Raw genomic sequence first — 14,980 nt, 5'->3', positions numbered from 1 at the left:
AACTTTGGTAATGGGTTCATTTTTATTTTAAAAACTGAACAGCAAGTCTATAAGCAAAGGGAAAAATGCAAATCAAAAGTTGTACAATTATCTGATATTTTAGTTAATTGGTAGAATTCAATGCAAATGAGAATTCAATGCAAATCTCCATCACCAGAGATTCTTCTGCAGGGAGAAAAAAAAAATAGCTTAAATTATCTCGATATTTATTTTATCCCTGCTGTCTTATAGCTGTATCCCTAAAGCTTCAGTAGTCTTTTGATTATTTAAGATAATATGACTCCAGTTTCCTTTGCTAAAGGAAACTGTAGATTTAACATGCAGATTATTAATTAGAAACTGTAAGTAATTTAAGGTTCCTAGAACATCTGTGAGGGCCCATAGTTGGGCAGGACTGAGTCAAATTCAGGACTGGCACTAGGATTAACGGCCACTCCTTCAGGAATCAGTAGGCTTACACCCAGTAGGTGACAAATTTTAATTTGTCCAAATCTATGTTGCTCATATACTTAAGCTACAACTTCTTCTTAAATACCTTTATTTCTGCATAATAATTGCCTAGTTCTTGTGACTGTTTTGGTCTTGGTTTTCTGGTCTGAACTCTTTCCTGAGGCTGCAGATCTGTCTAATTATCCAAAACATCCCTTTCCATCTCCCTGCTCCTTACACCACAGTTTCAGGTCCCCAAAGCCTCCAACTGAATAGAGCTAGACTTATGCAATGATAGATGGTAATGCATTCAAGCTTTCCAAGTGAGTGAGTGAGTGAGTCAGTGAGTGAAAGCACATTAAAGAAAATATTTGGTAAAGTTGTCAGTGATTCTTGACCCAAAACTAAGTATTTTCTAGATCATAAGAGAACAAGTCAGCTTTCATCATTTTGACCCTGCATGCAAAAAAACAGAAATGAAATATTCACAGTGATGCAAGCTGGCTTTGAAATCAGCAAGCCTTGGCTCACACCAGTCACCAAATTGGCACATTCATTGGAAATGATGTTCAAAGCTGCTCACAGTAGGAATGGGAAAAGCAGCTTTCACTTCTCTGAAAGAGTATACAACCGCATTTCCTTTGGAATTGACATTCATGCTTGCTACTCTAAGCATATAAGTGTACAGAGAGACGAAGGTATCCTCCAGTCAAATTTAATTATTTATATTTAGGTAACTAAACTGTCTGTAACAACAGGGGCTGATTGGTCTAACAAATCTACTTACCTCACTTAAAAATAACCCCTGGATTGTCTAACTTCACTCTGTGAAGTTACTCAAAGAAAGTGAAATTAAATACCATGCATTTAATGGTTTAGAGGCAATTTACTAATAAGATGTTGGCTGGTGAAATTAATAGGGGCCCACCAAAGGAGATGAGGTTGGTCTTTGATGCAGGGCCTCCCCCATTTAGTCTTTTACCTTGTCCAATTGTCACTATCCCAGATCTGTAGAGACTCCTGTCGCACTCAGCCAGAAAAGAAAAAAAAAATGCTCTCAAAAACTATGTGAGAATTACAACAATGCAATTTTGGAGATCCTCCTTCAATAGCCACTCATGAAAAAATAAACACTTAATGATGGAAATTTCAAGTTAATAATATGAGGACAAACTTCAGGGGGGAAAATAGAGGAAGTTGAGGGCTTTGTTACTGCTCAGGTAATAAGACCAGCCTGATGCGAGGTGATATTACTAAGTTTCCACCTGTGGTATTTCTTGGGACACATTTGACATTTGGGGAACAAATGTATATCATAGTACAACTGATTCTTTTTCCATTTTCTAGTATTATTATTTTTTTTTACTTTCTGGTTTCTCTGCTTTCTCAACTTATTTGTTTATAATTTCTCTACATTCCTTATATACCATATTTAGTGTTCAATGTTGAAAAAAAGTATCACACTATTGTAATCACTGACCTATAATTATTAGAACAATTAAGTAGCAAAGAAACTATGCTTAACTTGGAAACATTCATCATTTAAAACTCTATTATACAAATTCATATTTGGAACACATTGTGATAACAAGCTACTTATCTTGGGCCCTGGTTGTGTGGTTCAGTTGGTTGGAGAATTGTCCCTTACAGTGAAGGTCGAGGGTTGGATTCCCTGTCAGGACACATACCTTGGTTATGGGTTCAACCCCTGGTCAGGATGCATATGGAGACAATCAATAGATGTATCTCTCTCACATCAATATTTCTCTTGATCTTTCTCTGGCTCTTCCTCCCTCTCTGAAGAGATTAATTTAAAAAAAAAATCTATTTCTCTTGGGATCCTTACATTTGACAAAAATTAACATTTACCAGTTAATCTCTTGCATAATATTCATTTTTCCCTGAATACATTTGGTGTATAATTGGTCCATCTTTAAATAGCTATCCGCATATATGTTGTCTTTAACACTATGAAACTGATATTTATTTGAGAATATATTTTTAAATTTGCTTCATTTATTTTTGTATTTTTATAGAATTCCATGTAGCCCTTTTCAAAGTTGTATTTCGTGTTTAATAAATTAAAAATCATTGCCTTTGATCAACTCTTCTTCTGCAGGTTGTAGCATTTTTAAATTGAGTACAATCATTAAAAAGATGTCCAAATGCCCATTAAGCACAGAAGAAATAATTCAAAATGGAGGCTATTTTTAAATCTAATTTTTCATATTAAAACGTATAAATATTTCAGCCCATATTTTTTTTGGCCTTCATTCTGAGCACAATTTTTTCCACAAATATTTTTATGAGGCAAAATCCATAAAATATGTTCAAATTTATGATTTTGTTGATTTTTTTGCCAAATATAGATGCTGAAAATCTGAATCCTATTCAGTTGCATTTCATTCCAATGTGGAATATAAACTCAACCAATAAAAATAGGAAATCCATCAAAAGAGTCATCCTACAACATGAGGTATTCCAAATCACAATTCCAAAACTTCAAAACTACGCTTGTAAACAGTTCAACCTCTCATAGATTAACTTGTTCATTTATTTTCTTATTTTTATAGAAATACATTTTAATGACTTCTTTTAGGAAGTTTTGTTTTCAATAATTATAATGGTAAGTAGCCACTGGAAAAGCATTGACTGCCATGCCACAGGCATTTTTGTATTAATAATAGCTTCATCACATAATTTTTGTAGTTTATTTACTATAGCTGTGCGTAGATAAAAATGTTTGTAAATTTTAACAACTAGCCTACATTTAAATTGATAGAATATTTTGTTGTATGTGGACAAAATTATGAGTTATGTGTATACTGCCACCAATTCCCAGTACATTTGTATTCCGATGCTTTCCTAATTTAGCAAAAATATTGTTGTGTTATCATGCTATGTTCTCAAGAAATTAGTATTTATTCGTATTAACACTACAAATAAAAATGTAATTTAACACACCATTCAAATTTTTGAAGCTTTTAATTAAAACACCAAGCAATTATAAGAATTAACTGGGTTGTTTTTTCTCTCTATTTAAAGCATTGTGTGATAACAAGGGTACCTTTTATATTTTTTAAGTTCTTCTTTTGTTAATGGAACCAACTCATTGCCCATTATCACTTCACTTTCTATAAATGCATAAAAGAAACTTTAAATAAATTATGAACAGAATTTAGAACAGCTGATTTTTTTAAGTGAAACATCATATTTACACAAGGATATGTAAATGCTATGTCTCACCTTCCACCATGGTATTAATAGAACTACTAAATGCTGAAATAAGTACTAATGTTTTTGCAGCAGGTTTTTATCTTTGGTTTTACATGTGGTCAGTGACTTCACCCTGATGATGGATATTAAATACCAACAAATATTTTTGCAGTTCATGTGCTCATCCTCAACTTCCTTATGAACTGCAAATTCAGGACATAAATTGTTCTTACGCTTGCAAATTTGCTTTTTGAGCTCATTACTGTGAAAGTGCTTATTCTACTGGAATTGATCTATTGGACACACACAATGAGCACGAGATGATGATACATGGAGGATCTGAGACACATTCTAAATAAAGTAAGAAATGAAGGTGAAATCCAGTGTCCTCATGATCTTCATATATTTTCATTTTCAAGATTGAAGAAAGAGGGAAAACCAATCCAATATTCATTTCAAATGTTGTTTAGTTTGGGGCCCTAACTTTTTAAACATATCTTTAACAAATAAATCAAAAAAGAAAAGAGACAAAATCTTCCAAGCAATGTGTCCAGGAAGTGCTGTAAAACAAAGTGTAAGGAAGAAGAGAGGTGTCCTTTATTAGTACTCTGTAATCTCAAAACATGTGCCAAATGCCAATATTTGGAAAGTAAATGTCTTTTCTTATTAACCCTGATGCTGCTCACTTCATATTGTCTAATATGTGTTGATGCCTAAGCCCGGTATGATTCCTATTCCTACTAGTATAACCTATTGTGTTTTAAAAATTAATGCTTAAATCATAGACATAGTTGAATTAACCCTTTAATGTTTCATGAATTCACTCTATGTCCAGATCTGTGCATACAAGAACTTTGCACTACAAAAACCATTCTACAGCATCCCCAATATCATGAATTTTCCCTAATAATTAAAAATATGCAAAAATGTAGACGATGACAATTCTTAGAAACTTGGATCCTACATATATCCTGCACTTATTTTTATTACAGCCATACTATTTTTATTATAATTAAATCGTATTTCCAATACATTTCCCTTTAAATTGGATAATTGTTTTAGGAGTAAGCTATTAATTTCTTATGAACCTTGCATATAGGAAGAAATCATTACAAATAGTCTAGTCTATATAAAGCAGTTTTGAATCACTTTCCAGTGAATTACATACTAACTCCTGAGTCAAGCATAATACTTTTTTAACAGTGAATTTCTATTAATCAGAATTGTAAATAGAGATAGTTTTTATAATCCATTCCTAAGTAATCAAAAAATTCTACAGCTTTCCACTAGTTTTCAAAACATATCCAGTACAGAAATTAAAGTATGAGGAAATAAGCCATATTTTCTCAGAGTTCAATTTAAAAACAAGTCTAGCTCAATGTATCAAAACCCTGTGAATGGTTATACTTTTAAGTCTATATTTTATTTTAACCTTTTAAACTTTGGCTAAATTATTCCTGTTTTCAGCTCCCCATTAGTTATAGAGCACATAATGTAATGTCCAAAGTATATTTTTAGGCAGTAACATATATAAATCTTTGTAATACTGTTTTTAAAGACCCATATAACTTGCTCAGTCAAAATACAGAAAAGTTGGAGAATTTAGAAGATGGATATATATATATAACAAATACTCATTTGATATAATTAGCTCTCCATCTGTGAAATATTTCTTCTATTTTAATTCACTTATTTATTGGTTGATTTATTGTAAAAAACAAACAAACACAGTATTTGTCGAATGCTTTGCCTTAAAAAATTATCACTCAAAATAAATTTTGACATTGCCACAAAAATTAAAGAAACTGAAGCATCACCAAGTATGATTAAGCATTATGTGCAAAAATTCTCTGAATAGTGAAGTAGATGCTGTTGCTAATAGTTTAGCAAAATATCATCAATTGACTCTGGTCATTGTTGATTTTTCTTTATACTTTACTGACAAACAATGTATGCATTAACTTTTTCCATAAAATATTTGATGTTCTTATTCATACAAATAAGATGAACCTCCACCTCAATCCTTGGAAACTTATCTTCTCCTTTTACTTTATTCCTAACAGGAAAATTCCTTTTTACATAGATATTTTAAAGTTATCTTATTTTCAGCACCCCCATCTGTGTAAATGAAATGGATGGATGTACAGAGTTTAAATAACTTCTAATGGTTGTATACTAGTAAAATGGCATAGTATTTTATAAATACTAGTTTTGTTCATCTTCAACAACGATACTACTTTTAGAAGAGAAAATGTTATTGTCATATGAAGATTATTGACCTCCCTCTTCAAGAGGGCATCTGTGTTTATCCAACTGAGTTAACGAATTTGCAAATATACATCAATACTCTGTATCTTGTTTCTCCTTATGACCAGTGGCATGTGAGAAGGAGTTAACCAGGAAAGTTGGAAGTGAAATATGCAGCAATGGCAAAGAGCCAACCTAAGCAGCCCACAAAGAGATCAAACCTGTGATCTGGGCCTCATTAGCACCACTCTCAAAGCAAGTGAGCTAATCATTCACAGACTAATTGGCCCAGACCATGTTATTTAACTTGTTCTTAAGCTTCTCCTAACTACGCACCATATATGGATAAGCAATTAGTAAATGCTTTTCTGTTAGGAAGCATTTAAATGCAATATTCACTACTAAATATTTATATTTTTTGTTGTTCCCAAATTGTGTGTTTCAAATTTTCCAAATGTCCACAGTTTTAAATGTATTTTACATATTTACATATAGATATTTTCATTGCTGGGAAACTCCTGGACATGAACAGTTTAATAAAACTTAGCATTAATTTTATGGAAAGATGTAGGCATAAATGACCATTACTATGGAAAATTGACAAAACAATGCCACCCATGTTATACTATTTCCCACTGAAAGTAACATATTTTCAGGACATGAGCTGTCCCAAAATGTGGGTAGATAGCAACCCTATAATATTACTTGGTAGACCATCTCATTATTGAATAAGAAAAATGAATATAGCTTATCAGGGAGAGTTCATCTTTGGAAAGAGTCTTTATGTATTTTTGTATGTAATTTTAGGAAAATAATTAGAAAATTCACAAGGTGAGAAATGTACAGCCTGTAAGGAAAGAATTGGAATAAGGTTCAAAATTTTAAATGAATGTACAGTAGTTCTTGATAGGAATAGAGGACCTAGCAACTTGGCAGATTATAAAGGGAGGGATAGAAAATATATCTGAGGACTTTTAAAAAATATTTTTATTGATTTCAGAGAGGAAGGGAGAGGAAAAGAGAGAGAGAGAGAGAGAGAGAGAGAGAGAGAGAGAGAGAGAGAACATCAAAGATTAGAGACAATCCCCGCTGCCTCCTGCATGTCCCACACTGAAACATAGAGGCCGAAACCTGGGCGTGTGCCTGGAGACCTGGAATCAAACTGTGACCCCCTGGCTCATAGGTCAATGCTCAATCACTGAGCCATGCCAGTCGGGCTGTCTGAGGACTTTTTAAAAACTGGATAGTATAATATTAAATTTTATATTATTTGTTTTCTGGTGTTATAATGTAAGCTCTAATGCTTTAAGCTTAAACTCTGGCAAAGACTGTTTCCAGAGATCCCATCAATGATATTGATAATGTTGATGATAATAATGATATATATGTTGATATGTCATTTAGATTAAGGTGATACTACTAATAGCAACATCTATTATTATTAAGTGCTTACTAAAGGTCAAGCCTTGTTTTGAATGTATTGGGCCATTCAATTCTTATATCGCCCTTGAGGTATGTAGAATTAGTTTATGTATTTTACAGATGAAGAAACGGAGACATAAAAACGTTAAATTGCATTTATTTTTCCTTTTTTTATTTAGAAGATTCACCATCTTGAGAGGTTTTTTTTTAAATAAAGCCTTGGTGCCTCTTTGGAAAGCAAAAAAATCTCCAAATCCCCATAGGTTTAGGTACTGAAAGGCAACTGAGGTTCTGCAAAGAAACGTTCCAGTCTAAGACTTTGAATCCTCAACAAGCAATGGAAAGACACAGGTACTGGCCACAGCTCCTTCGTGTAGCAGAGCCACCTGTTCACCAGCAGCTCTGATTTCTGCTACTTCACTTCCTTTCTTGGCTCTGGGATCTCAATATTACCCATAGATCCATGGATCCTGTGAACTGAGAGCCACCTAATAAATTAATATTATGTTTTTGTTCTTTGACGAATTCAGCTTTAGTAGATGTAAATGAAAAAATGAAAAGCCACAAAGTGTATATGAAACAGTAACTGTGCAGAAGTAGACAATTGGAGTGGACTCTAAAAAAGTGAGCCTTTGGGAAACTCAGCTATCTCAAGAGAACCAGGCCTGATGCACCGCCAATACTCTCTCTATGGTCCTGTTGGCGGTTTGCGGGAGTGACCACTGGGATTGGCTGCAGGGCATTGTGATTTTGTAGTGCCGCTGTCGTGCCACTTGTGGAATATTTTAAATATCACTGCTGAGTAGAAATTAGATTTCCTTAGCAGGTGGGATAGAAATCTTAAATGACAGAGTATCTCTAATGGATATATAAATTACCTGCATAAGACCAAAAATTGGAGTCATTCTCATAGAGAACATTCATCTGAGAAGAAACTGATTAAATGGCATTTGTAGTTAAAACGATGAAAAAAAATGCATTGGTACTGATGAATATGGCACCATGTGAGTGACTGTTAATAACAATCCCAATTCATTTCTTCACCTTTTCAATTACAAACAGCTATTTTAAGATCTACCTATTTCTGAAGAACTTTGTATACTTCCGTTATTGTCTGATGTGTATTTGGTGTGGGCCAGGCTAGAAGGGTAGGAAGCATTTGCCAAATATTCAGAACTATTTTCGACCACCCTATCCAAATCCTTGAACAATGAGGATGCCAGGCTGCCAGTGGCTGAGAGGAAGCCTCAGAAATGTGAGACAGAGAAGTTTTCAGTTTATTCCCTATTTGTTACCAGAGAGTCCCCTTCCAGGCAGAAAGCTGCCCCTGAAACTGGAGTTAACTGAGCTTGTCTTCGCTCAGTCACTAGTTCATAACATTCCTTGAGGTTCAGCCGTGGGCAAACTACGGCCCGCGGGCCGGATCCTGCCTGTTCAACTGTTCTATCCCGCCCGCGGAGCCGAAAGAGCAGAGGGTTCTCTTGCTCTCCCCTCCGCTCCTTCACCAGCAGCAGTGTTAACATTTATTAGTTCACACAAACACTCCATCCATGCTTTTGTTCCGGCCCTCCGGTCCAGTTTAAGAACCTATTGTGGTCCTCGAGTCAAAAAGTTTGCTCACCCCTGGGTTAGATACTGCTTCTCCTTGACACAATTGTTTTATTGACAAGTATTAAAAAATACAATTTTGCCATTGATTTGTCTGCAAACATTGGGTTCCCATAATATCAAACACTTCTGTAAAATGAAAGCATTTTTGTTTAATTTAGAGGTTCTATTTTTTATGCAGAGATCTTTTAATACTCTTTTCATAATGTACCTTCTCTCTTAAAGATATATTTGAGGCCTTTTTATGGTAATGAAACACTTTTTTCTTCTTCTTTATGCTGAAATGGGTCTTTGTTCTCTGATGGTACTTGCTGGCTCCCAATGCCTAGGGAAAATCACAGGGAATAAAACAGAGCTCTTCCTTTGATGCCTCTCCAAGAGCATGGAAAAACTATCACTCCTTCACCTAAAATTCCTTTAATTTAGCCTCTTGACTGCTGAGACATGACAATTAGAGCACTCAGGCTCTTAAATGGAACCAAGAGGTATAATAAAAAGCCAAAGGAAGCATTGTGAGAAATATTTTTGAAGATTTCACCATGGCTATAAATTTAAGATTAAGTCTATGTCTCAAAAAATACATATATAGTTCAATGAAGATCAGACAATTTTTTGATAAGTCGGGCCAAAACACTTTACCTGTTGTATATTTAGTTTTCTTGATAACTAATTATAGTTTTAATTCTGTAACATAAAACTAGGTACCAAGTAAGTTTTAACTGGCTTAAAATATATAAGTTCCATTTCCTTTATAAAGAGAGAACATTTTTGATGTTTCCAAGTTTAGAGTATTTTAACTTAAATAAAAATTAAAATGACATGATAATAAAACATGTTTTCCTAAACAAAGACAGATTATATAATCGGTAATGCAATAACTAAAGTGTATCAAATAATCATTATCACCCCCTATATATCTCACTTTTTTTCTTTTTCTTGCAAGCAATTTTGGTTGGGATAAAAATAATATTTCCAAAATATTACTTAGAGTATTTTACTACTCTCTTGTTGATCATCAAAGTATTAGAGTTGAATACAATAATGTTTCCTTTGAAACTTTATAAAGAAATCACGTTAAATTTGTAAAATATAGAGAAATTTATTAATCTATTGCATGAAATTATAAAATGTATTGTTTGCTGGAAGCCCAACCACTAGTATAGTCTACATTTATACCTTAGATTCTACAACTTTTCAATAAAGATTAGTTCTTTCCATCCAAAGGGTGATTACAAAAAGCAAATAAAACAATGAATGGAAATGTTTTGGCTAAGACATAGTACCTATAAATTGTGCTATACTTAATTGATTGCCATACATTTGATTAATAAAATGTAGATTTTATTAAACACAAGTGAATTATAACATTCATATTAAGTAATGTATAAATATTTGTATATATTTTCCTTGTCATCATTGCTAAACTACTCTGGAATCTATATAATTGTTTTGCAACTTGTGATCCCTAAAACATCCCATCTGAAGCACACACTTAGGGCACATGAACCACAGATCCAATGATGCTTGAAGCATATGTGGCAGATAGTGAAGTATGGAGGCACTAGCAGGGGAATCGTAGTAAAGAATCTGAATATCTTTGAATACTGCTCTGCCATCTTTTACAAATAACTATTTTTATTTTGGTTTCAGGTTTGCTACTGAGCCTTGGCTAAGACCAAACACTTGACTATGAACCACCAAATTACCAAGTGACCTTAGTTGCCCTGAAAGAACTGAGTGGTGTCTGATTATATGAAACCATATTCCCCATAGAAAAAAATGGCACTTTATTCTCACTGAGTAGGTATTTATTCTGTGTATGTAATTCCATTCTCTGCACATAATACTTCTGCCAAAATCAACCCCCACTGATTTACAAATGCTTTACACACCATTATGTTATTCTAGACAGCATTGGTTCTAACCAAAGAACTCATTATATAGCAAAGGGAGTGAGGCTTTTATAAAATAAATAATGAAAACTGCAATCAGACCCATATTTATGCAATTATTATAATATTTACAAGATATAAATTCAAAAGAATCTATTTTGGGGCTCCCAGATTAGCTTTAATATTTTAGCATACAAGGATATTTTTACTGGACACTGACTGTATTCCTGCATTCTACCAGGATCTAGAAATAACAGTAGATAAGCCATAAACTTTACCCTAAAGGAACTAATAGAAAAATTTATACAAATTCCAGGAAGTAATAAAAATTATATGCAAAGCACTGAAAATAATGGGCTTCGTGAAATACTTTACAATGTGTACAGTTCCATTATATGAGTATGCCTTCAAGGCCAAACACTATTTCAGGCACTTTACCATTATATTAGCTGGAAGAAAGAACTTTCTGGCAATAAAACAACTTCAGGCTGTCAGGTGAAGCTAATAGTTTCATCTTTCTATCTAATATTATTATTTTATTTATAAACACTTACAGGCACTGACTCAAGTTCCTTTATAAATATTTACATTGATTTTACCTCACATAAATTAATTACTAATTTAAATTACATCAAATTATCCTGCAGATTCAGCTCACTGCATAACTGAAGGACACTAGCACTGTTAGAGCCTCAGAAGAATGTGCACCAACTTAGGCTTCTGAAAGGATCCCTGGTGCATCTCAAAATCAACCCTTTGGAAGCTGTCATGACTGTGCCCTATTCACCTCATTCCCATCTCAAATTCCCTCTTCTTTCCTGAAAAACACAGACATCAGAGACATATGGTGTTCTTCCATTCTGAGAACTGACACCTGAGATTTCTGAAGACAATACTATATATCAAAATCTACCTTATTGATTCCCAATAGCATGATTCAACACCATAGAGATAATGCAATTTGAAAATTTACACTTAATACAATTTTTATTTGAATTAATGATCAATACGATCTTTCTGGATGGTAAGACTACACAATAGATGGAATGAGAAAACATTGCCAGAGCAAAATATGTTGAGGATTATAGTTATACTAGAGGCCCGGTCCACAGATTCATGCACAGGTGGGGTCCCTCAGCCTGGTCTGCACCCTCTCACAATCCAGTATCCCTCAGGTGATGTCGGACTGCCGGGTTTTGGCCTGATCCCCGCAGGCTGGCCTGTGCAGATTGGACCAAAACCTGGCAATCCGACATCCTCCCGAGGGATGTAGCAGGGCTGAAGTGGCAGGTGGCTGGGGAGGAGCCCCAGCCAGGGCCAGGCACAGCTCCACTGCCACTCATCCCGGACCCACTGCACCTGCCCGCTACCGCCCAGTAGCGCTGCCGCAGAGGCAGGAGAGGCTCCCGCCACAGCTGAACTTGCCAGCTGTGAGCCTGGTTTCTGGCTGAGCAGCGCTCCCTTTGTGAGTGTGCACTGACCACCAGGAGGCAGCTCCTGCATTGAGCATCTGCCGCCTGGTGGTCAGTGTGCATCATAGCAACCGGTCATTCAGGTCGGTTGTAAAGGTTGCTTAGGATATATGTATATGTATGTGTGTGTGTGTGTGTGTGTGTGTGTGTGTGTGTGTGTGTATAAAATGCTCCATTTTTGGTGGTTTGTCCATCAAGACATAAGTACAGTGTATGTGTGTGTATGCACCTGTGTACACATTTAGTTCTGGGCATGCTGTATTCTCCTATGGCTTTTGTATGGAAGTTTTTCTAAGTTTTTTTTTTTCCTATTATAGGCCCAACCTCTCCTTTGGAACAGGCATTCAAAAGACCCCATGAATATGCAGAACATTTTTTCTTATATGGTGTGTTTTTTTTACCTTAAGATTTTATGATTCCAGTGTAAAAATCAGGACACTTATTGACTTTATAGAGAAGTTAAAACTATTATGCTTGATGAATGAATCAATCCTGAATGAGTTAGTGTGGCTGAGGGAACTATGAAATAGACTCGAGTAAATTCTCTTCTTTATTCACCATCTGTTTTACAGCCAGCACCAAACTTAGGGAAAAAATAAAAAAGAAAGTAAAATTGCAATAGTCAAAGAATCTCAAGAATGCTAAACTAAAAATCAAGAGACTAGAAGCCTAAAAGTCTGTTTCTTTCTTCTGAAACTTTAAGATTGAGTAAAAACCATATGGCCCATCTGCTGCTCCTCCCCAAGGCAACTTTTCCCTTTTCTTTAGAGGGCATTTCTATATAGTGCCTCCAGGTACCAATAATATTTTGAATTTTCAAAAATTAATTGAGATCTTACTTCTGGCAAATGGCATTGAACATTAAAAAGAGCTTAGTAACAACACATTCCACCATCTGCTTTTTTCTGAATCTGAAAATTTTCATTTCTTACATATAAGCACTGCCCAGGCTCCAGGTAAACCTGGCACAAAGGAACAAATGCGGCTCTGTGCTCCTCCTGTTCGTCAGACAGCTGCTCTTCCTTCGCAGTGCCAGCCACAACCCCGAGACACGAAGGTGAAGGTCAGAGTGAACGGATTTGGCCGTACTGGGCACTTGATCACCAGTGCTGCTTTTAACTCTGGCAAAGGGACATTGTTGCCTTCAATGACCCCTCCATTGACCTCAATGACATGGTCTACATGTTCCATTATGATTCCACTCCTGGCAAGTTCAAAGGCACAGTCAAGGCTGAGAACGGGAAGCTGGTTATCAATGGAAAGTCCATCTCCATCTTCCAGGAGCGAGTTCCTACCAACATCAAATGGGGTGATGCTGGAGCTGAGTATGTTGTGGAGCCCACTGGTGTCTTCACTACCATGGAGAAGGCTGGGGCTCACTTGAAGGGCAGAGCCAAGAGGGTCATCATCTCTGTCCCTCCTGTGGATGCCCCCATGTTCGTGAGGGGTGTGAACCATGACAGGTATGACAACTCCCTCAAGATTGTCAGCAATGCCTCCTGCATCACCAACTGCTTGGCACCCCTGGCCAAGGTCTTCCATGAGAACTTTGGCATCATGGAGGGACTCATGACCACACTCTATGCCATCACGGCCACCCAGAAGACCATAGATGGCCACTCTGGGAAGCTATGGTGTGATGGCCAAGGGGCTGCCCAAATCATCCTCCCTGCTTAGACTGGCACTGCCAAGGCTGTGGGTAAATTCATCCCTGAGCTCTATGGGAAGCTCACTGGCATGGCCTTCTGTGTCCCCACCCCCATTGTGTGGGTTGTAGATCTGACCTGCCACCTGGAGAAAGCTGCCAAATATGATGACATCAAGAAGGTAGTGACACAAGCATCAAAGGGCCCCCTCAAGGGCATCCTGAGCTACACTGAGGGCCAGGTTGTCTCTTGTGACTTTAACAGTGACACCCACTCCTCCACCTTTGATGCTGGTGCTGGCATCGCCCTCAATGACCACTTTGTCAAGCTCGTTTCCTGGTATGACAATGAATTTGGCTACAGCAACAGGGTGGTGGACCTTATGGTCCACATGGCCTCCAAGGAGTAAGAGCCCCCTGGACCACCAGCCCCAGCAAGAGGAAGAGAGGCCCTCAGCTGCTAGAGAGTCCTTTGCCCAAATCAACCCCAACACACAGAATCTCCTGACCTCCACAGAAGGGGAGGGGCTTAGGGAGCCCTATCTTGTCATATACCATTCATCAAGTTCATTTTATCTAGCCAAACAAACAAAACCCCAAAAAGGAAGAAATGCCTCATGTAGGCATGAATTCAATGTAAGCAGCCACAAAACAATTATATTTCCTAAGAAGATGATAATGAAAAAGTAAAACAGTGTAGACATATAGCTAAAGGGATTTTTCAGTAAATTAAACATATATTCACATCATGTTGACCCACATCAGCACTACACAGGCCCTGAAAGTTTACATTTTCAGTCAAGGGACGTTGAAAAAATGATAAATGTCTTTCTGTCTTCAAAGCCTTCTAAATATTGCATTGAGATTCCATAATTGTCTATCAGTTTTTCAAAACCACTAATAGTAAGAAGGTAAAAGACCATCCCACAAAAATGACTTGGAAAAATTAAGTTGATTCCATGTAATTGAGCATTCAGAAGACATAATTTTCTAAACAATTTATAATCATTATAACAGTCCACTGGCTGCTACTCTTCATTTTTTCTCAT

General features: G+C 36.1%; 1 pseudogene; it reads left to right on the top strand.

Moving 5' to 3' along the window:
• Positions 1–13,444: 13,444 nt before the first annotated feature.
• On the top strand, positions 13,445–14,360 carry LOC118658670 (annotated as a pseudogene).
• The last annotated feature ends 620 nt before the right edge of the window (positions 14,361–14,980 follow it).

The sequence above is a fragment of the Myotis myotis genome, unplaced genomic scaffold (assembly GCF_014108235.1).
Source record: "Myotis myotis isolate mMyoMyo1 unplaced genomic scaffold, mMyoMyo1.p scaffold_m19_p_6, whole genome shotgun sequence".
Classification (NCBI taxonomy): Eukaryota; Metazoa; Chordata; class Mammalia; order Chiroptera; family Vespertilionidae; genus Myotis; species Myotis myotis.
This window is presented reverse-complemented; position numbering and strand designations above follow the sequence as displayed.